Genomic DNA, 21,669 nt, shown 5'->3' on the forward strand with positions numbered 1-21,669 from the left:
CGCGTGAAAAAAGCGACCTGCCATCAGCGCCGTCGCTTAGTAACAAGATACTTTGCGAACATGCACGGAGATATCAATGCGAGAATAGAGAGGTCACTAAGGCGAAAGCCTTAGATGCCTTCGGCGTGGTCATTTTGCACTGCCACCGTCATCTGTGGGTACATAACAAAGGCAATGCAACACCACGTAAAGTAAAAAAAATAAAAGCTTTCGGACAGGGCGTGGAGGGACAACTAGCGTACGTCGAACGAAAAAAGAAAAGAGGATATAGTTTCCGCCATGGTCTTAGGTAAATGCATAAGGTACCCTGTGAGCTTTTGTATTCAAGAGTGGGTTTAGAGCATGGTAAATCATGTCTTCCATTTGTTGCACCATTGGAACGGCGCAAAATAAGAGAATTTATTCTGGAGAGAAACCCCGCTTGTCATTCAAGCGCACGGCACTCTCACAGTTTCGCGAACTTTCGCGAAAGGGGCTTTTAGGCAAAATGTTTAGCAGTGTCGTTACTTTCGGTAACATTGAATGCGTAGCTCTCATGCTTCGTTCAGTTGCTAGCTGATTTGTGAAGGGTAGTCTGCAAATACTGACGGTACTGCATCTTTCTTGAGCCGCCGTTTTATTTTTCTTCTATGCAGTCTTCTGGTCGCAAATGCCAGCTACATACTCGTGTATAGTTTGAAGTTGTATTAGGCGGCCGATTGCCCCGCCTGATCGGACTAAGCTAGCCCTTCCGCACATCCACGGCAGCTGGTACAGAACAAAAGCCTGTCAGTGTTTTTTTTTTCTTTTCTTCCTGCTCGATTCGCACAGTGGTGCGCTACAATACGACGTGCCAGGGCACTTAGACCTTTTGGTTGCAAATGGCTGAAATCAAAAATAAATCACAATTACTATGAAATACAAGTGATTCTTTTCGCACCAGCGTCGCGGGCAGATCGACTGCATTCGGTAAATGTACAAGTTAAAGCCTTAAAAAACCGTGAAAGCACTTAACTTCCCTTGTAAACACAAGCTCAGGAGTAATAGTAGTAGTAGTAAACAACTTTATTAAGGCAGCTGACGGTTTCCTAAGTGGCGAGGGCTGTCAGGCCATGCCTGGTGGCCACCTTGTCAGCACGTTTGATGGTTCGGAGCGGGTTGTCCAGGCTTGTAGTCGTGACGATTCTCTCCCAGGCCTCACTTGAAGGTGACTGTCTTAGAAGGTTTGGGAGGGGGGGAGGGGGGAGGGTCCTTGTTGCATCCCCAGATGATGTGGTCCAAGGTTGCGGCCTATGTCTTGCAAAGGGTGCACGTAGATCTAAATTAGGCTGGGTATATGTGTCTGTGTATGTACGGGGAAGGAAATGAGTTCGTTTGAAGTCGCCACCAATTGGTTTGTTGAGCTCTGTTTGGTTCCGGGTGCGGGGGTAATCTGGTTTCCCTTGATGGCTTGTAGTACTGCGTGATGTCGTGAAAGGTGATGAGTGGTTCGGTTGCTTCGGTTGGTTCGGCCAGACTTCGGTATCGTGGTCCGAAGTCTAGCCCTCTGCTCGGCGTGCGAGTCCTCGAGCTTGTCTGTGGGCGACTTCGTTACCCAGGCTCTACCCAGGCGTGCGCTACTCAGGCGTGCGCTAGGACCCAGATGAGTTCAGGAGCTCAGAATTACGCGCGGCCCTTGAGCGGAACCTTCAGCGGATTGATGGATGTATGCTATGAGTGTCCCCTTTTAGGGGCGAAGCTCCTTAAGCCGTAGGTAGTGAGTTCGTGTTGTATGTAGTAGTAGTACTAGTCGTAGTACGAGTAGTAGTAGTTCTTGTTGTTGTCGTTGTTGTAGTAGTTGTTGTTTTTCTTGTAGTAGTAGGTAGCCACCTCTCGTTTAGTGCTTGGAGTGTCCACTGAATGGCGCTACTTATAAATGATGAATATATTATGAAAAGATGCAAAATGGTGGTATTGGAGTGTTTATTACATGGACCGACGGGCGCACGGACGTAGAAACAGAAGATGGGCTGCTTGTTAAAATATCTGTAGAAATCGCAGGTGAGCGCTATTCTGCGTATGGTGTGTTGTTGCTGTGTTTCGTTATATGTTGTGTATGTCTCTACGCAAATGTGAAGAGACCAAGCAATCTCTTCGGTTTATTCTTTTCTATGGATTGCTAAAGCGAAATAAACACCGAGATTTGTTAGTTTAAAAAGTGTGTGAATATATATATATATATATATATATATATATATATATATATATATATATAAATATATATATATATATATATATATGAGATCTAACAGACAATAATGCCAAAGAAGTATAGGGGAAGTTATTAGGCCAATTGTAATGTAAATGAGAAGAAAGAAAAGTGGGTGAAAAGGCCGTGGGCGGGATCCGAACCTGCGACCTTCGAGTAACGTGTTCGATGCTCTACCACTTGAGCTACTACGACAGCTATCCCCCAAGCCACATTATTGGGTATCTATGTCAATTTTTAAACGTGGGAGTGTCAGTGAGCGCCACAAGTAGCCATGGCGGCGAGTGTGGCACACTCAATATGAGCCTGTTTGGCGTCACGTAGCACGTGAAGTTATTACTAACTGGCAGCTGACCAATAGACCCTCGTATACAACCTAAAGGCACCAAGTCTGCCAGTACGAGACCCTTGTTAATGAATAAGGGAAAGAAGTGTATACTTAAGGGCTCGTTTTTCGTGTTCTTACACAATAATAGTGAGATCTAACAGACAATAATGCCAAAGAAGGTATAGGGGAATTTATTAGGCATTATTCATTATGTATATTGTCATGGGGTCGTGGCGTGGCCAAAGACAGGAAACTTCGTGTTGGGATTTAACTGTTTATTTGGGCGAACCTGTGCCCGGTAAAGGGAAAGTCTAATTACAGCAGCAGTCTTGCACAGATAGCAGTCTCGGACTGATAGCGGCGAACGCAGCGTCGGCCTTCGATCAACAACTGACAAGCGGCGAAGAGCGTCGGCATTTATACCCTTGCCGTCGAATGTTCTAGCGTTATCGCTGGCGGTGGCGTAGGTTCCAGAACAATCTGTACCATTCGCGCAGTGGGCGTGATCTTATCGAAATGATCTACTACAGTCCGGAACCTTCTCGAAACCTGCAGGCGCGGTTTGCGCCGAGAATCGTGTGGTGTTTCGGAACGATAACAAAAACTTGTGAAATGGAACGTGGCATTGCCCCCTTCTGAAAAAAGGCTTCGTCCCGATGCTTTAACTAAAGATGAAGGTACAATAATAATGCAAGAAAGTACAATGAATAAATTACAATACAACAATAATACAAAAAACACTGTTTCAGTTTGTTAACGTGCATGAAACGGCTTGAGGCGCGCGACGTGGACGACTTCAGGTCGCGATCGGCGTCGTTGAGAGTTCGTGATGCCGTCGGGGACAACCTCGTAATCAAGTGGGCTGAGACGTCGAACCACCTTGTACGGTCCGAAGTACCGTCGCAGAAGCTTTTAACTTAGTCCACGTCGGCGTATCGGCGTCCACACCCAAACACGTTCACCGGGCTGGTATTCTACGAAGCGTCGTCGAAGGTTGTAACGGTGGCTGTCGGTCGTCTGTTGATTCTTGATACGGCGACGCGCAAGTTGTCGGGCTTCTTCGGCGCGTTGAAGGTACTCGCTCACATTGAGGTTTTCTTCGTCGGTGACGTTGGGTAACATGGCATTGAGCGTCGTTGCCGAGCTCCTTCCGTAGACCAATTTGTATGGAGATATCTGCGTCGTCTCCTGCACTGCCGTGTTGTATGCGAAGGTCACATACGGAAGAATGGCGTCCCACGTCTTGTGTTCGACATCGACGTACATTGACAGCATGTCGGCGATCGTCTTGTTAAGCCGCTTGGTGAGGCCGTTGGTCTGTGGGTGGTACGCTGTCGTCCGGCGGTGGTTTGTTTGGCTGTATGCCAAGATCGCTTGAGTTAAGTCAGCAGTGAATACCGTTCCTCTGTCGGTGATAAGGACCTCCGGGGCCCCGTGACGTAGGACGATATTTTCGACGAAGAACTTACCTACCTCGGATACACTGCCTTTTGGCAGGGCTTTTGTCTCGGCATAGCGGGTGAGGTAGTCGGTAGCTACCACGATCCACTTGTTTCCGAAAGCCGACATCGGGAACGGCCCCAGTAGGTCCATACCAATCTGCTGGAAAGGTCGGCAAGGTGGATCAATTGGCTGCAGAAGTCCCGCTGGCCTTGTCGACGGTGTCTTGCGTCGCTGACAGTCCCGGCATGTCCTCACATAACGAGTGACGTCGGTGGTAAGACGTCGCCAGTAGTACCTTTCTTGTATCCTCGCGAGCGTGCGGGAAACACCGAGGTGCCCTGCCGTCGGATCGTCGTGCAGGGCCTGCAGGAGTTCTGGTCGCAGAGCTGAAGGCACCACAAGGAGGTACTTAGCTCGAAGCGGTGAAAAGTTTTTCTTTTGTAGAAGACCGTTTCGCAGAAAGAACGACGCAAGTGCGCGCTTGAATACCTTTGGGACTTCGGCGGTCCTGCCTTCGAGGTATTCTATTAGGGCTTTAAGTTCCGGGTCGGCCCGCTGTCGTTCAGCGAAGTCGTTGGTAGTTATCGTTCCCAAGAAGTAGTCGTCATCCGAGTCGTCGGGTAGTGGTTGGTCGACAGGCGCACGAGAGAGACAGTCAGCGTCGGAGTGTTTTTTGCCGGACTCGTAAATGACAGTAATGTCATATTCTTGAAGTCTCAGGCTCCATCGTGCGAGGCGAACTGAAGGGTCCTTCAAGGTGGCTAGCCAACACAAGGCGTGGTGGTCGCTCACAACTTTGAAGGGCCTGGCATAGAGGTAGGGGCGAAATTTCGACGTAGCCCAGATGATGGCGAGGCACTCCTTTTCTGTTGTGGAATAATTGGCTTCTGCTTTGGATAGCGATCGGCTGGCGTAACTAATAACCCTTCCAAGTCCGTCAGCCCTCTGCACAAGAACGGCGCCAAGACCTACGCTGCTTGCGTCAGTATGTATTTCTGTCTCGGCGAATTCGTCGAAATGGGCCAGTAACGGAGGCGTCTGGAGGCGATGTTTAAGCTCCTGGAAAGCGTGTTCCTGTGGCGTTTCCCACTTGAACTCCGAGTCGGCCTTGGTAAGGTTAGTGAGAGGATCGGCGATGCGGGCGAAGTTTTTCACGAACCGCCTATAATAGGCGCACAGGCCCAGAAGTTGGCGCACGGCCTTCTTGTCAGTGGGCGGCGGGAAGTTGGCGATGGCGGCTGTTTTCAGTGGATCGGGACGAACTCCACACTTGCTGATAACGTGCCCCAGAAACAAGAGCTTCTCATACGCAAATCTGCACTTTTATGGCTTCAGTGAGAGTCCGGACGACTTGATGGCTTGAAGTACAGCTTCAAGGCGCCGAAGATGCCCGTCAAAACTCGAGGAAAACACGACGACGTCGTCCAAGTACACAAGGCAGGTCTGCCACTTCAATCCTGCCAGTACTGTATCAATAACGCGTTGAAAAGTTGCAGGCGCTGAGCAAAGGCCGAAGGGCATCACCTAAACTCGAAGAGGCCGTCCGGTGTTATAAACGCCGTCTTCTCTCGGTCTCTTTCGTCGACTTCAATTTGCCATTAGCCAGTCTTGAGGTCCATTGACGAGAAGTACTTGGCGTTATGGAGCCGATCAAGTGCGTCGTCTATTCGTGGGAGAGGATACACGTCCTTTCTTGTGATTTTGTTCAGGCGGCGATAATCGACGCAGAAACGTAAGTCCCATCCTTTTTCTTTACAAACACCACGGGGTATGCCCACGGACTCTTGGACGGCTGGATAATGTCATCTCGCAGCATTTCATCAACTTGTCTCTTCATTGCCTCACGTTCTCGCGTCGAAACCCTGTATGGACTCTGACGGAGTGGTCTGGCATTTTCTTCGGTTATGATTCGATGTTTCGTGATTGCGGTCTGCCGAATTTTCGATGACGACGAAAAGCAATCTTCGTATTGCAGGAGCAGGGCCTTGAGCTGTTCTCGCTTATCGTTCGGAAGTCTGGGATTGACGTCGAAAGCTATGGGAGGGGCTTGGTTCCTCTGAGCAGGTTCCACAGAATCGGCGAGGGCGAAAGCACTGGTGGCTTCGACAATTTCTTCGATGTATGCGACCGTTGTTCCTTTGTTCGCATGTTTGTACTCATTGCTGAAATTCGTAAGCATAACCGTTGCTTTGCCTCCCCGCAGCTCTGCAATTCCTCTTGCGACGCAAATATTTCGGGTGACCAACAGATGCTGACTGCCTTCAACTACGCCTTCCAAGTCAGGTGATTTCGGAGCGCCGACTGAAATAATGACGCTTGAGCGAGGCGGAATGGTGACATGTTCTTCCAGCACATTCAAGGCATGGGGTCCTGACGGCGTGTGCGGCGGTAGTGCTTCTTCTGTGGATAACGTTATCGACCTTGTTTTTAGGTTGATGACAGCACCATGGAGGCATAAGAAGTCCATGCCAAGGATGACATCTCTCGAGCAACGCTGTAGGACTACAAAGTCTGTAGGATAAATACGGCCGTTAATGGTGACTCTCGCTGTGAAGATTCCTGCAGGCGTTACGAGATGACCTCCGGCTGTGCGGATTTCAGGGCCTTTCCAAGCTGTCCTAACTTTTTTTAACTTCGCGGCGGATGACCCACTGATGACAGAATAGTCGGCTCCAGTATCGACGAGAGCAGTCACACTGTGGCCGTCGATAAGAACGTCGAGGTCGCTAGTTCGCCGTCTCGCATTACAGTTAGGGCGTGGCGTCGGGTCACGGCTGCGTTAGCTTGTTCCGCTGCTTCCATGTTGCGTCGTCCGGCCACCTTCGGTAAGTGAGCTTTTTGCCTTCAGGGCTTTGCCTGGTTGGTGTTGTGTTCAAAAAGCTCCGTCGCGTCGGCGTCGTCGTCGGAGGATCTTCGGTAGTTCGTCGCACAGCAACCGCACCTCTATCGGTTGCTGCCCTTAGTTTCCCGGATACGGGCTAGGAGACCGGCCCCGCGTTGGGCCAGAGTACTGCCGGGGGTGCGGTGACATGCGGCGGCTGGGCGACGGCGAACGGGAAGGACTTCGTGGTGTCCATTGAGTTCCTGCCAGGTAGTCGGCGATGTCACGTGGCCGATCTCCTGGCTGCGGACGCGGTGCATTGACGGCGAAGCCACGCTGTCCCATCTGTCGGTACTGGCAACGGCGGTATGTGTGCCCGGCCTCGCCGCAGTGGTAGCAGAGCGGGCGGTTGTCAGGTGCACGCCAAACGTCCGTTTTCCTCGGTGCAGTGCGCTGGCCCGCTGGGGAACGGTAGGGCGTCGGTTGGGGTGGTGGCGGTGGTGGCGTCTGGCGACGGAAGTGTGACGGGGCGGCGTTTTGGCGTGGATGGGGAGGAGCGTTGTGGCGCACTGCAGCGGCGTAACTCATAGTTTCTGGCTCGGGCGGCGGTGTTTCGGGAATTCGAAGCGATTGCCGGACTTCTTCTCGCACAATGTCGGCAATCCAATCCACTTGAGGCTGCGCCGAAGGCACCAGTTTGCGCAGCTCTTCCCGCACGATCGCTCGGATCGTTTCACGCAGGTCGTCGGAGTCACTGGCTTGAGCAGCAGCGCATTCTGGAGTCAGGCGACGATTATACTGTCTGGTGCGCATGTCCAGTGTTTTTTCGATGGTGGTCGCCTCGGATACAAATTCTTGGACGGTGTTCGGTGGATTCCTCATCAGTCCCGCGAAGAGCTCCTGTTTGACCCCTCGCATGAGGAAACGAACTTTCTTTTCCTCAGGCATGTCTGGGTCAGCGTGACGGAATAGGCGGGTCATCTCCTCTGTGAAAATTCCAACCTTTTCATTTGGTAGCTGAACCCGGGTCTCGAGTAGAGCAGCGGCCCTCTCTTTGCGAGCGACGCTTGCGAACGTTTGCAGAAATGCGCCGCAGAAGACATCCCACGTTCGGAGCGTGGACTCCCGATTCTCTAGCCAGGTCCTTGCGATGTCTTCCAGGTAGAAGTACACACGACGGAGCTTTTCTTCGTTGTCCCAGTGGTTGAGGGCGGCCACATGGTCGTATGTTTCTAGCCAGGTTTCCGGGTCTTCAAACGATGAGCCATGGAACGTTGGTGGTTCCCTGGGTTGATGAATGACGATCGCGGGCTGGGATGCTCCGGTTGTCATTGTCGCTGCAGTCGAGGTCATGGTTTTGGTCTTCCGCGCCTTGTCTTGTAGAAGGCTGTACTCCGGTGGGAGACCTTGCTGTCGGCGGCTCGTTCGCTGCTCTTGGTTGGTGTCGGTGTCTTCTCCGCGACGGGGGCGTCCGGTACATGAACGAAGCAGCACCTCCACCAGATGTCACGGGGTCGTGGCATGGCCAAAGACAGGAAACTTCGTGTTGGGATTTAACTGTTTATTTGGGCGAACCTGTGCCCGGTAAAGGGAAAGCCTAATTACAGCAGCAGTCTTGCACAGATAGCAGTCTCGGACTGATAGCGGCGAACGCAGCGTCGGCCTTCGATCAACAACTGACAAGCGGCGAAGCGTGTCGGCATTTATACCCTTGTCGTCGAATGTTCTAGCGTTATCGCTGGCGGCGGCGTAGGTTCCAGAACAATCTGTACCATTCGCACAGTGGGCGCGATCTTATCGAAATGATCTACTACAATCCGGTACCTTCTCGAAACCTGCAGGCGCGGTTTGCGCCGAGAATTGTGTGGTGTTTCGGAACGATAACAAGAACTTGTGAAATGGAACGTGGCAATATATATTTGTGTGTGTGAGTGAGTGTGTGTGTGTGTGTGTGTGTGTGTGCGTGTGTGTGTGTGTGTGTGTGTGTGTGTGTGTGTGTATGTGTGTGTGACGTATGAAGGCATGGTGGGAGAACCTGAGGAATAAGTGCTTAAACGAATAAACATGGCGTATGAGCCAGGGATACATCAATAGCGTCAAACAAGTCGACGGGAAGGAGACCTGCCTGCCCCTTCATCAGTCACTAATCATCAACGCAGTTCCCCACAAGACACCCTGACCATACATCGACTACCTAATCATCACCTAGAACGAGAACGACCCGCACCATCAGAAAACCATTGGCCGACCTTGACATCCTCAATTACACCGGAGCAGCAGATGATGGACTCGTGCAGGACTGGTTCTACCTGTTCGAGCTCCACGCTACCGCTGCATGATGGTCGGAACGGGAGATGATCAGCAACTTTACGGACTACGTCTCCAGTGATGCTTTCAAATTCTACCTACCCACATCTTTGAAAACGACGATCCATGGCAAAAGAATAAAGAAGAGATGATCGCTTGTTTTAACGACTATGACCAAGACCTACTTATTGCCAACCATCTGGAGAAAACCGCTTTCTATCGTCAATTCCCGAAGCTGTCTTCAAGCATTAGAAAGCCCAGCGCGAATCGACAACTGCCACAAGACGAAGTGGCACATGTGTTTACACACAGAAGACCATGCGTGTTTTGGGAAAAACCTAACCACAAAGCGCGCCTCCCTTCTGCACGTAAGTCGGCATATTGAAAGTCTTCGCTCCAGTATATGACACAAGACGTTGCTCACCCACCTTTCGCCCTTCATTCTTCGTCTTTCATATGCCGTCCACCACGCGGTTTTCCATCACGCGGCTCTTCAAGTGGTCCTATCGCTCACCATTCACCTTATAAAGATGCCGTATTCATGTTGGATGACCTGGCGCATCGGGATAATACTGTGTCAAGCCATTCTCCTTCCGCATGGTTTCATGCAACACCATCCGGTGCACACACCCTCGACAGTCCAAAGAAAACAGAAGGCTGAGACGCATGGAACGTCGCACGCTACCAGGCGCAAGAACCACTCACATTGAACAGCGAAGAAGAAGTCTCTGAAGAGCTTCGTGCCATTTCTACGGCACCGCCGCCTTGCCGAAATCTAAAGTTTTAACCTAGTAATGTTACGTCACGTGTGGTATCCTCATCCAGTGATCACAGCTCCAAAAACCGAAACAATGCAGAAGTAATACATACATCAAACCTTGCGCGCAGCTGTCTGTCAAAAGCGTCCATACTGGACCACCTTATCGAAGCCTCTGAAGAGCATGCTAGCAATAATGGCACATTACGAACTATGCGCGACAAGCAAGAGACCAGATAATCATGCATCAGCTGTCTACGGGACACGTAAACTTGCGAAAGAAATGAATGCTCAATTCCGAAAGGGGCTCCACTACAGCCATCACCTGAGCAACATCAGCAAAGCAAGCAAAGCCAACTCCACAAACACATGCGACCACGAGAGAGACTGCAACAAAGGCATCGATGAACGCGAATTTCAACCGAAGCGCGTTCACCAATGGAACAACATAAAAAATACCATCTCCAAACCAAAGACCACTTCAAGACATTAGACACTTTCGTACAAGGAACAGTCACCAGAGACGCTCCCTGCGCCTGCTATTACACTGACGGCAACACCACATAAACACCGAGAAAGACGCGTAAGCACTGCTTGCAAACCGCAAGCACTCAGGCAGTCCATCACAGTCTGTTGAGAAGCCCGCAAGCGAGAAGCATCGGCATTGCATTATTCACAGCGAAAAATACAAACCCGACGACATCCGAGCTGCCAACGCAACAAGGCGTTCCAAACTTGCGAAGCCCGAACAAGAGTTCTACCAGCACTGTCGGTATCGACGCGTAGCCCGCTCTGTCCGGAACGCAAGAGTCAGCCTCATCCACTCGAGTTGTTAAGATTTCACTGGACAGCTCCCTCGGTCTCGAAGATTTCAAGAGACCGTGGAACTCCGTTGAGACGTGACACTGCGATTTTCGACATTATTCTGTTTATTGTCTTCTTCAAGCTGTTGTATGGTATAACTGGTGTCATCCTTCGGGGGGAGGGGGAATCATGTGACGTATGAATGCATGGTGGGAAAAGGTGAGGAAGAAGTGCTCAATGAAGTAAACATGGCGCATGAGCCACGCCACGTCTCCCATTCATCATAGCGTCAATATATATATATATATATATATATATATATATATATATATATATATATATATATATATATATATATATATATGTATGTATGTATATATATATATTGGGATATACCAGACATTATAGCCAAGGACCTTATAGGGGAAGCTATTAGACCAATTGTAATGTAAATGTGAAGAAAGAAAAGTGGGTGAAAATATAACTTGCCATGAGCAGGAACCGAACCTGCGACCTTCGAATAACGCTTTTGATGCTTTACCACTGAGCTACCATGGCGGCTATTCTCAAGCCACTTTATTGGATTCATATGTCATTTTAAACGTGGGAGTGTTAGTCAGCGCCACCTGTTGACATGGAGGCGAGTGTGGCACACTCTTTATGGGCCTGTTTGGCATCACGTAGCACGTGAGCTCATTACGAGCTGGCAGCTGACCAATAGTCGCTCGTATATTACCTAATGGCACCAAGTCTGCCAGTACGAGACCCTCGTTAATAAATAACGGAAAGAAGTGTATACCTAAGGGCTCGTTTTTCCGTGTTATGACATAATAATGGTGTGTCAAAACTCTGTATATTCCTTGGCATTATTATCTGTTGGATCTGAAAGAAAGTTGAAAGTTGAAATTTATTTCACCACAACGATACACCGTGATTTACACAAACAAGAAACAATTGTGGCATGGAAAGTAGGAAAAAATCTGCGCTATAGCAGCCTGACTAGCCCCACCTCCCATTATTATTGTCCCAATCTCATTATTATTGTCCCCCAAGAAAGACGAAGGTGACAGTATACACAGTGGGTTCACTACATTGAACCAACAGCAGCGAGAACGATAGAAATGAGGAAGAGAAGAACGACGCGTAGTTCCGACATTCACTTGCCGTCCGTCCCTTGTAAATAAACTTCTGTTTAACCTCGTTTACAAGTCACGTAACGGAGTGGTCGAGGGGCTGGGTACCCCGAGTCTTTAACAACGTAATTTCCCTTCCTTCGTGCTCGTTGGAGTCATCGCCTTGCGAGACTATTACCAAACTCAGCAGTAGAGATGCTTCTGCAGTCCGATGTCCCGAGGATGGTGTCTTGTTCCCATCCTTACAAGGAGCCGCCGACATTTGGTGGGACTGGCGAGGAAGACGTGGACGAATCGTTAAAGCAGTACAAGCGAGTGAGCAAACTTAACGGCGGGGTCACTGCCACTCAGCAATAGTATGTCGTGCTTTCACTTACCAACACTGCTTTCCTGTGGTACTACAACCAAGAGGATACGCTCACCACTTGGGAAACGTTTATAGATGAATTCGAGAGGTGCTTTGGAGACACCACAGCAAAAAAGAAGCGGGCTGAACACACCCTATATCAAAGGGCTCAGCTGACTGGTGAGACATGCACCACTTACATCGAAGAGATTCTATAGCTCTATAAACTTGTTAACCCTAATATGTACGAAGAAGACAAAGTTGCCCATCTTTCTAATGGAATAGCGGAGGATGTGTACCAGTTCTTGATCTCCAAAAAGAACCTGTCGTCTGAGACCGATGTCATAATGCACTGGCGTACTTTTGAAGCACTCAAGTTGTGTCATATAGCACCAAAATTTGGCTGCTTGACTAACTTGCCAACAGTAGCTACACCCTTATTCAAACCCTGGCTAGACTACACGCCTGCAGGCAGGAAATTAAGTCAAATTATCGCCGCTTCTACGTGGCTCCGTGGCCGTGTCCTAGAGAAACCAGCCCGATTTGAAGTGGCCTTCAGTATAGCCGGCACAAACATTAGGCGGTATTTTTGGTCAATTTTTTCCTGGCAAGACACGCCCTGCGGTTAGGCGTGGCATTTACGTAGGCGGCCCGGCCCTGATGCGGTGGTGAAAAAAAAAGCAATATTTTACGCTTTTGTGTTGGGCTTCACGCAGATAATGTGGAGGATGTTATGACTACAGGTAATTAGTAAACCATTAGTATCAAAATCACCTACACCTACGAGATTAGCATGCATAATACACACAGAGGTGAAGCAGAAGTCTTACCCATTGCACCACAGCGCCACCCCGCATGAAGGCGAGTTTTTTTCGGGGGGGGGGGGGGGGGTGGGGGGGTACATATCTACAAAGGGGCTTTTTGCAAACCGTCGGCGCAACCTCGAACTGTTTTTGTGCCATGTGCATGCATTTGATCAGCGAATAGTTTGTAGGACTTCAAGAACTCGAGACAACCACCGTGAGTGCTTTCGTCTCCGACTTCTGTTCGTGGTGCGCCGTTCCGCAAGAACGATTAACGGGTGTTTGTGAGTCATTTCAGTGCTTCCCCATGAACCGCGGGGGTTTACACTGACCGAAATTCACGGACGAGGCTGTGTTCGGCTGTAAAAACCTACGTATTTTTCTCACACGTGCTTGTGCTGTGAGAAATTTCGCTGATTTGTTTCGGGAGTTACACGCGTGTCAGTTACAGCAGCCTATTCTCAGCTGTTTGAAGACAATGCGCTTTCGCACGTAGGGGTTGCATGGCTGTTTTAGCCTGCCCACTCTAACATTCGCATTTCGTACGCACGAACTGCCGCGAGCTGCACGCTGGGGTAGCAGCGCCTTTTTAGCAATTTGATGAATAGATTTTTTTTTCCAAATAGAATGTATGCGCATCATTTCGCTATATAAAGTAGTTTTTACGCTCTTTCAGCCTTTAGCTGATATGATTTATGGGGGGGGGGAGGACTACTCTTAACTTTATTCAGCATCACAGCGCTGTTCAAGTAAATGCCGGAACGTGCGCCAAGGTCAAGTATGACGGACACAAATTAGCGATGGGCAAATCGGTCTCCTTCCGAATAAATAATGCTTCTGCACATCTCTTTCGGGAACACCCGCGTGCAGTTTAAGACAAGAAATGGTGCAAAACGAACCTCAAAATACTTATTCTTACTGCTAGCAGTTGCTTTTCAGAACATGGGGATTTTTATAGCTGGGACATTATTTCCTCAGCAATAGACAGGTTGTCTTGGTCGTGGTTCACTGTTACAAATCCATGCTGGAATATGAGAAATGTGCTTAATATTCAAAGAGTTAGCAAATGTCGGTGACATACGCTCTCTTGTGGACTTCTGCACCTGACTTCTGACTTCTGTACTTGATGTTCATCATCAAATTACGTAACCATTATTCACAGATCAACCAATCGATTTTCAATTTTGATCTTTCTCTGTCTCGCTGTTTTCAGTTTTTCTTTTTGCCATGTTTTCCTAAACCATCAGTTCAACTTGCTTCGTAGAACATTAGCATCATACTTAGGCCAGTGTTTCAGTAAGCTGTCGCGCATGCACTAGTAGGTATGACATGTGCATGGCACAATGTCATACCTCGAGCACTGATAACCGGAAAGTTGTTTGTACTCTTTTATTGAAATCGAAAGAGTAACAATGGGACTGCAAATCCCAGTGTTTGCCCAAATGCAGAGAGGTGTATGATATGTTGAATAAAGTGTGCCATATGGCACTAGAAAATGTTTTTGTCCCAGGCCATCTTGCAGAAAAACGACCATCACAAGACAGCGCGACGAAATGCGGCGCACAAATGCCACGGCATGCAGGTGACGCTGAACGTGATGTCGGTGCCGTGCGCTGGGGGGGGGGGGGGATTTTTTTTCTCCACGCTCGCGCTTGTGTCGGAACGGTTCTGCGTAAGTTGATGCCGGCTCCTGGCGCCAGGCTGGCAGGACGGAGACGGCTGCAGTCACCTTTTTTCCTTTTTTTACTTCTTGCGCCTGCTCTTACGGGCTGTATGCGTTACTACCACGCCGCGCGCCTGTCATGGGTATTTTTTTATTGCCGGGCTCCCTATAGAAAGGATTTTAGTCAGTACGCAGGACCGCGCTGCATATATGCCGTTCATTATCCGGCACCTGACTGAGAGTGTAGTGTCGACACCAACCTTCCGTTCGATCTTACATCGACAATACGACAGAGAGTTCGGGAAGAGCTGCTCCGGTGCCGTGAAATAAGCCACTGCAGCAGTGATGAGTATTACTGAGGCAACCAGTCTGGACTACTTCCTTCCTTGTCCCCACCATATATCGACGTGGTGAATATGGACATCTACCGAGTTGTGCTTCTGTTCGAGCCGGCAAACCGACCTCCGTTCGCCAACGAGCAGTATCGGCAAAACACCTATACCCCAGCGCGGTTCCCCACTACTTACTCGACCACAATGTGCTACAGATATTGCAACAATCAGGACAGATATTCCATGCCAGGTAAAAGAAATGAGGCGTTCGAGCAGCACCGTGCATTTAGGCCATCTCCTGTGTGCTATAGTTACGGTATCCCAGGGCCCATCTCAAGATTTCGTGATCACTGACAGCATGCAACTCCGAGAAGTGCCTTCACGACGTTTCTACCATTCAAGCAATGGACCGTTTTCATCATCATGGCCAACACTCCCAACTTCCAGTCGTCAATTTCGCCAAAGAAATCTCCGGGACTCATCACCAGCCCCCGACCACAGCTTAACGCCACCACCTGCTCCACGTGCTCCCCAGTCGCCGTCACCATGGCGTCGCTTCCCGTCATGTACCACCGGAAAACTAGGCAGTGCAGCTGATGGGAGTGAGGTCACTGGATACTGTGCGCTGCCAACCGATAAACCTCCGTCAGCCTTCATGCTGAAAAACAAAGTTCATCGGTGTGTTGAGGATGTCCCTACTATAGCTCTTGTAGATATTGGGGCAATAGTTTCAGTGATGAGCATTAGTTTTAAAACTCTTCTGGGATAAAAGTTATATTTTCGAGGATCAACACATCGTCGATTTGTAATGTAAGTGGTGACTCATTGTGTCCGGTCGCCGTTTGTACAGTAGATGTTTGTGCGGCAAAGTATTTACCACTGAATTCGCCGTGATTCCTAAATCTACTTGCGACGTTATTTTAGGCCTAGATTTATTACGGGAGTGTGGTGCTACAGTTGACTGTCGATCTGGGGAGCTTTTGGTACACCACGAGCTCATGACCGGGCTCGTCGAGAACTCACCGAGTCAAGAAAGGGCATTCTGTGTTGCCCAGGGTGTAGGGATTGCTGCGCAGTGTAGCGTGTTCTTTCCGGTATTTTGCTCTGGGGGAGCTCCTACTACATTTGACGCCGCAACAGAATCTCTACACTCAGCTTGTGCGAAGAAGAACGTGTTGGTGTAACATTGCTTTGTGTCGCTAGTTGAAGGACGATCCGGGTTATGGACGATGAATTACGCGGCCCAGCCCATATTTATACCTTCTGCATGGTATGAGCTCGCATGCACTCTTCAGAGAGGAAACACCGGCTTCAGTTACTGTCCTTCACGCTGTTGCAGATGATTCCTTCCACTCTAGCACTTCGGATTCAAAGCTTCTACAGATCGTGAGCAGGTCCCTCAGCACAATTGAGCGCCACACATTATTAGCCCTTTTATCCCAGCAGTCACCAGTGTTTGACTTTTCGCAAAACGGTAAGGCATCCCCAATTCCTCTGTCTAAAGTAGCCATCGTATACACACCGGATCAGCGCACCCTATACGGCAGAAGCCGTACCGAGTGTCACCAATTGAACGTAAAGTAATAAGTGAGCAAGTTGATGAATTTTGCAAAAGGGAGTCTTTCAGGAGTTTTTAAATCCTTGGGCCACACCTTTCATTCTCGTTAAAAAGAAGGACGGCAGTTGATAATTTTGTGTTGATTGCCGCTGGCTTAATAGCATTAAAAAGAACGTACACGAACTAATGATGCTTTCACGAACTAATGATGCTTTCGAATGTCTTTATTCAGCTTTCTACTTTTCTTCCGTCGACTTGAGATGCGGCTACTGGCAAATCCCGATGCATACTGGTGATAAAGAAAAGGCAGCGTTCGTAACACCCGATGGAATTTTTATAATTTAACGTTATGCCATTCGGCTTATGCAAAGCATCCGCCACCTTCGGACTATTTATGAACACCAGTTTTCGGGGGTTAAATTGGGAGGTATGTTTGCGATATCTCGATGATGTTATTATCTTCGGACATACATTCCAGGAGCACAACGAGCGTTTCGGCAGTGTACTAAGCTGCATACAAAAGGCTTGTTTTGTACTAAACTCCAAAAATTGTCGTTCCGTAGAGCGCCAAGCCTTGGTGCTGGGAGATCGCGTGGAAAAAGAAAGCGTCAGGCCTGAACCTGTGAAGACTGAGGCGGTTGAGGCATTTCAGCCACACAAATTGTGAAAGAACTCCAGAGCTTTTTTGGGCTGTGCTCCCATTTCAGGCAATTCATTCCTCGCTTTGCTAACGTCGCTTATCCTTTGACAAGCCTCTTGCACAAGAATGCCTTATTAAAGTGTACGCCTGAGTGTTCAACTTCGTTTCGACAGCTAAAGTTCTTGCTGACGTCCCTACCGATAGTACGACACTTCAGTCCTAGCGCGCCGACGCCGATCCACACAGATGCGAGCGGCATTGGTCTTGGTGGTGTGTTGGTTCAACACTCGGGTAACGAAGAACACGTCATCACCTACGCAAGTCGGTCATTAAGTAAACCTGAGCGTAACTATACGGCAAACTGAACAAGAATGCTTCGCGGTTATTTTCGTTGTTCAATGGTTTGGTCATACATGTACGGGCGTCAGTTTACGATCGTCACCGATCATCACTCTCTTTGCTGGCTCGTCCATCTGCGCGATTCATCAGGATGCCTTACACGGTAGGCTCTGCGTCTGCAAGAGTAGAATTCCACTGTCTCGTACAAGAGTGGGCGACGACATACAGATGCTGATTGTCTTTTCAGGCTGCCCCTTTTTGCCACGGAATGTGAGGCTGATAGCTTCGACCAGAAAATCGCAACCATACAACAAAATTTTCCAGACCCCGCAACCTTCGTGAGGCAGCAGCGTAATGATTCAACTCTAGAACCGCTCTTCTCCGCTGCGAAAGATTGATAAAATGACCGTTTTTGCATACAGAATGGACTCTTATATCCAAAAAATTTCGCCGCCACGGGTGCGCGCTACCTTCTGGTGGTACCAGGAGCCCTCCAATCTTCAGTTTTACGTGTCGTGCATGACCAACTAATTGCCGATCATTTAGAATATACGCGAGCACTCTATCGCGTCCAAGCAAGACTTTGCTGACCCCGAATGCGCCAGACAACCGACACCTACGTAGCCAGCTGCACAGAGTGCCAAAGTCCTAAAAGGCCTACCAACGCCCCCTTCGGTTGTCTAATTCCTGCAGCACCTTCCAGCTCACCTTTCCAAAGAGTCGGCATTGGCCTGATAGGGTCGTTTCCGTGTTCATTGAAAGGCAACCAGTGGATAATAATGTGCGCCGACTACCTGAATTGGTTCTTCGATACGGTAGCACTACCCTCTGCAACTGCAGGCGACGTATCATGGTTCATTCTGCGTAACAAAATACTGATTTGATATGTGGGGTTTAACGTCCCAAAACCACCATATGATTATGAGAGACGCCGTAGTGGAGGGCTCCGGAAATTTTGACCACCTGGGGTTCTTTAACGTGCACCCGAATCTGAGCACACGGGCCTACAACATTTCCGCCTCCATCAGAAATGCAGCCGCCGCAGCCGGGATTTGAACCCGCTGCGTAACAAAATATTTAGTAATGGTCCCCCTCTAGTGATAATTAGTGACCATGGCCATCAGTTTATGGCTGATGTGGTCGAAGAGCTTCTGCGTCTGTGTGCCTCCAGTCTGCGACATTCGACCCGTCATCACCCTCAGACGAATGGCTTGACTGAGCGCACGGATCCAACACTTGTTAAACATGATATCCATGTACGTAAGCTCTGACCATAAGAACTTGAACGAAGTGCTTCCATTCGTCACATACGCCTTTAACGCCGCGCAACACGACACCATTGGTTACAGCCCATTCTTCCTTTTTTACGCTCGTCCAGCGAGGTCAACCTTGGATACGATCTTTTCTTTCTATAGTCATCACGAGGCTGGCATTGCGCAAACTCTATGCTGGGCGGAGAAAGCTCTAGACTTGCTAGATTTCAAACTCTGCCTTCTCGAAAACGATCAAAATGAAGATACGATCGCAGACACTGCCAAGTAAATTGCGAACCAGGTGAATTAATGCGGTTATGGACTCCCGTATGCATACGTGCACTGCAAGAAGCTACTCTCGGACTATGTTGAACAGTTTGTTAAACTGAGCGTCTTAGTGAGGTGATTCATTGAAATGCACGCCTCACTGCCAATGGGGGATGGTCATTCAAAACAGAAGTTACGCATGTAGCCCGGCTTAAGTCATTCGCTCAGCGACTGCCCACCTGACTTCTCACCCGCAGGGCTTCGTCTGCAACGGGAGAAATGTTACAGTGGGTTCACTGGATTGAACCAACAGCAGCGGCAACAACGACAGAAAGGAGGAACGACACACAGTTAGTGAATATCGCAAAAAAAAGCCGCAAAAGATAGTGAATATCAATATGAAAATTCAGCAAAAACAACAAGGCGTTGCATTAGAGCTGTTGCTAAGATTCTGCTAACTGAATTCAAATTTGGTACTTGTGTCATACTGCGAATGATTACATATGCAACTTTGTTGACAACTTTCAAAAATAAATTCTTCAAGGAAAAGTCATCATAACCATAGGCGTACCAGCCTTAGAGACAAGGGGGGCACAAGCCCCCCACGGAGGAAAAATGGGGGGCTGAGCCCCCCATTAATACAGTGGTAACTCTTGGCTGCACGTTGTGGCAACGAACAAATAAGGTGTAGTTTTCCATTGTCAAGTATGTTCCTACGGGAGAATGAACTTGTTACGTGGCTATGCTACAACATAGTGAAATTTTGCCGACATTTAATGCTTGAATGAGTTTATATATATATATATATATATATATATATATATATATATATATATATATATATATATATATATATCGGCGCATTGCCTATATTTCTTATATGTTCTGTGCTCGTGGTATCTCACTGGCCAGTGACGCGATTATTATTATTTTTTACGCGATATCTTTGTTTTTGTGATTGTGAGTCACAGTGCGGTGTTGTGTCCACCATGCGCATGTACCTTGCTTTCATTGCGCATAGCATCTGGCAGTGGTGCACTGTTCCTGTGTATACATCCGCCTACCTATATATTAAGTGCCTGTAACATACTGCAATCATTCTGACGAAGGCTGGTCCACCAGCCGAAACGTTAATAAATCCACATTTCGTACGTGCGTCCTTCTCTTCAATCATATATATATATATATATATATATATATATATATATAATATATATATATATATATATATGCCAAGGAGTGTACAGGGGAAGTTATTAAAACCAATGGAATGTAAATAAGAAGAAAGAAAGGTGGATGAAAAAATTACCAACTGTGAGCAGGAATCGAACCTACGACCTTCGATATACACGTTCGATGCTCTAACCACTGAGCTATCACAGCGGCCCTCCCTCCATCCACTTTTTTGGGTTTATCTGTGAATTTAGAAGTAGGAGCGACAGTCAGCGCCATCTATAAGCCAAACAACGAGTGTGAAAACACTCTTATGCGCATGTTTGGCGTCACGTAGCACGTGAACTTATTATGAGCGGGCAGCTGATTAATTGTTCCTCTTATACAACCTAAACACACCAAGTCTGCCAGTACGAGACCCTCGTTCAATGAAATAAGGGAAAGAAGTGTATACCTAAGGGCTCGTTTTTCCGTGTTTTAACACAATATTAATGAGATATAACAGACAGTAATGCCAAGGAGTGTACAGGGGAAGTTATTAGAACCAATGGAATGTAAATAAGAAGAAAGAAGAAATAAAAGTGGATGAAAAAATAACCAGCCATGAGCAGGAATCGAACCTACGACCTTCGAATAACGCGTTCGATGCTCTAACCACTGAGCTATCACAGCGGTCCTCCCTCCATCCACTTTTTTGGGTTTATCTGTGAATTTAGAAGTAGGAGTGACAGTCAGCGCCATCTATAAGCCAAACAACGAGTGTGAAAACACTCTTATGCGCATGTTTGGCGTCACGTAGCACGTGAACTTATTATGAGCGGGCAGCTGATTAATTGTTTCTCTTATGCAACCTAAACACACTAAGTCTGCCAGTACGAGACCCTCGTTCAATGAAATAAGGGAAAGAAGTGTATACCTAAGGGCTCGTTTTTCCGTGTTTTAACACAATATTAATGAGATATAACAGACAGTAATGCCAAGGAGTGTACAGGGGAAGTTATTGAAACCAATGGATGTAAATAAAAAGAAAGAAAGGTGGATGAAAAAATCACCAACTGTGAGCAGGAATCGAACCTACGACCTTCGAATTACGCGTTCGATGCTCTAACCACTGAGCTATCACAGTGGCCCTCCCTCCATCCACTTTTTTGGGTTTATCTGTGAATTTAGAAGTAGGAGCGACAGTCAGCGCCATCTATAAGCCAAACAACGAGTGTGAAAACACTCTTATGCGCATGTTTGGCGTCACGTAGCACGTGAACTTATTATGAGCGGGCAGCTGATTATTTGTTCCTCTTATACGACCTAAACACACCAAGTCTGCCAGTACGAGACCCTCGTTCAATGAATTAAGGGAAAGAAGTGTATACCTAAGGGCTCGTTTTTCCGTGTTTTAACACAATATTAATGAGATATAACAGACAGTAATGCCAAGGAGTGTACAAGGGAAGTTAATAAAACCAATGGAATGTAAA

The 21,669-nt window shown here is 48.1% G+C and overlaps 1 protein-coding gene and 2 non-coding genes across 9 annotated transcripts in view; 1 reads left to right on the forward strand and 2 right to left on the reverse strand.

The window, feature by feature from the left end:
* LOC119170521 (polyamine-transporting ATPase 13A3) overlaps positions 1-21,669 on the forward strand; it is a 1,084,416-nt gene that overhangs the window by 667,655 nt on the left and 395,092 nt on the right. The gene's annotated exons all lie outside the window — the stretch shown is intronic.
* On the reverse strand, positions 20,332-20,404 carry TRNAT-UGU (transfer RNA threonine (anticodon UGU)). The gene has a single exon. It is a non-coding gene; the product is annotated as a tRNA-Thr (tRNA).
* On the reverse strand, positions 21,248-21,320 carry TRNAT-CGU (transfer RNA threonine (anticodon CGU)). The gene has a single exon. It is a non-coding gene; the product is annotated as a tRNA-Thr (tRNA).

This window comes from Rhipicephalus microplus, chromosome 3 (assembly GCF_043290135.1).
Source record: "Rhipicephalus microplus isolate Deutch F79 chromosome 3, USDA_Rmic, whole genome shotgun sequence".
Lineage (NCBI taxonomy): Eukaryota > Metazoa > Arthropoda > Arachnida > Ixodida > Ixodidae > Rhipicephalus > Rhipicephalus microplus.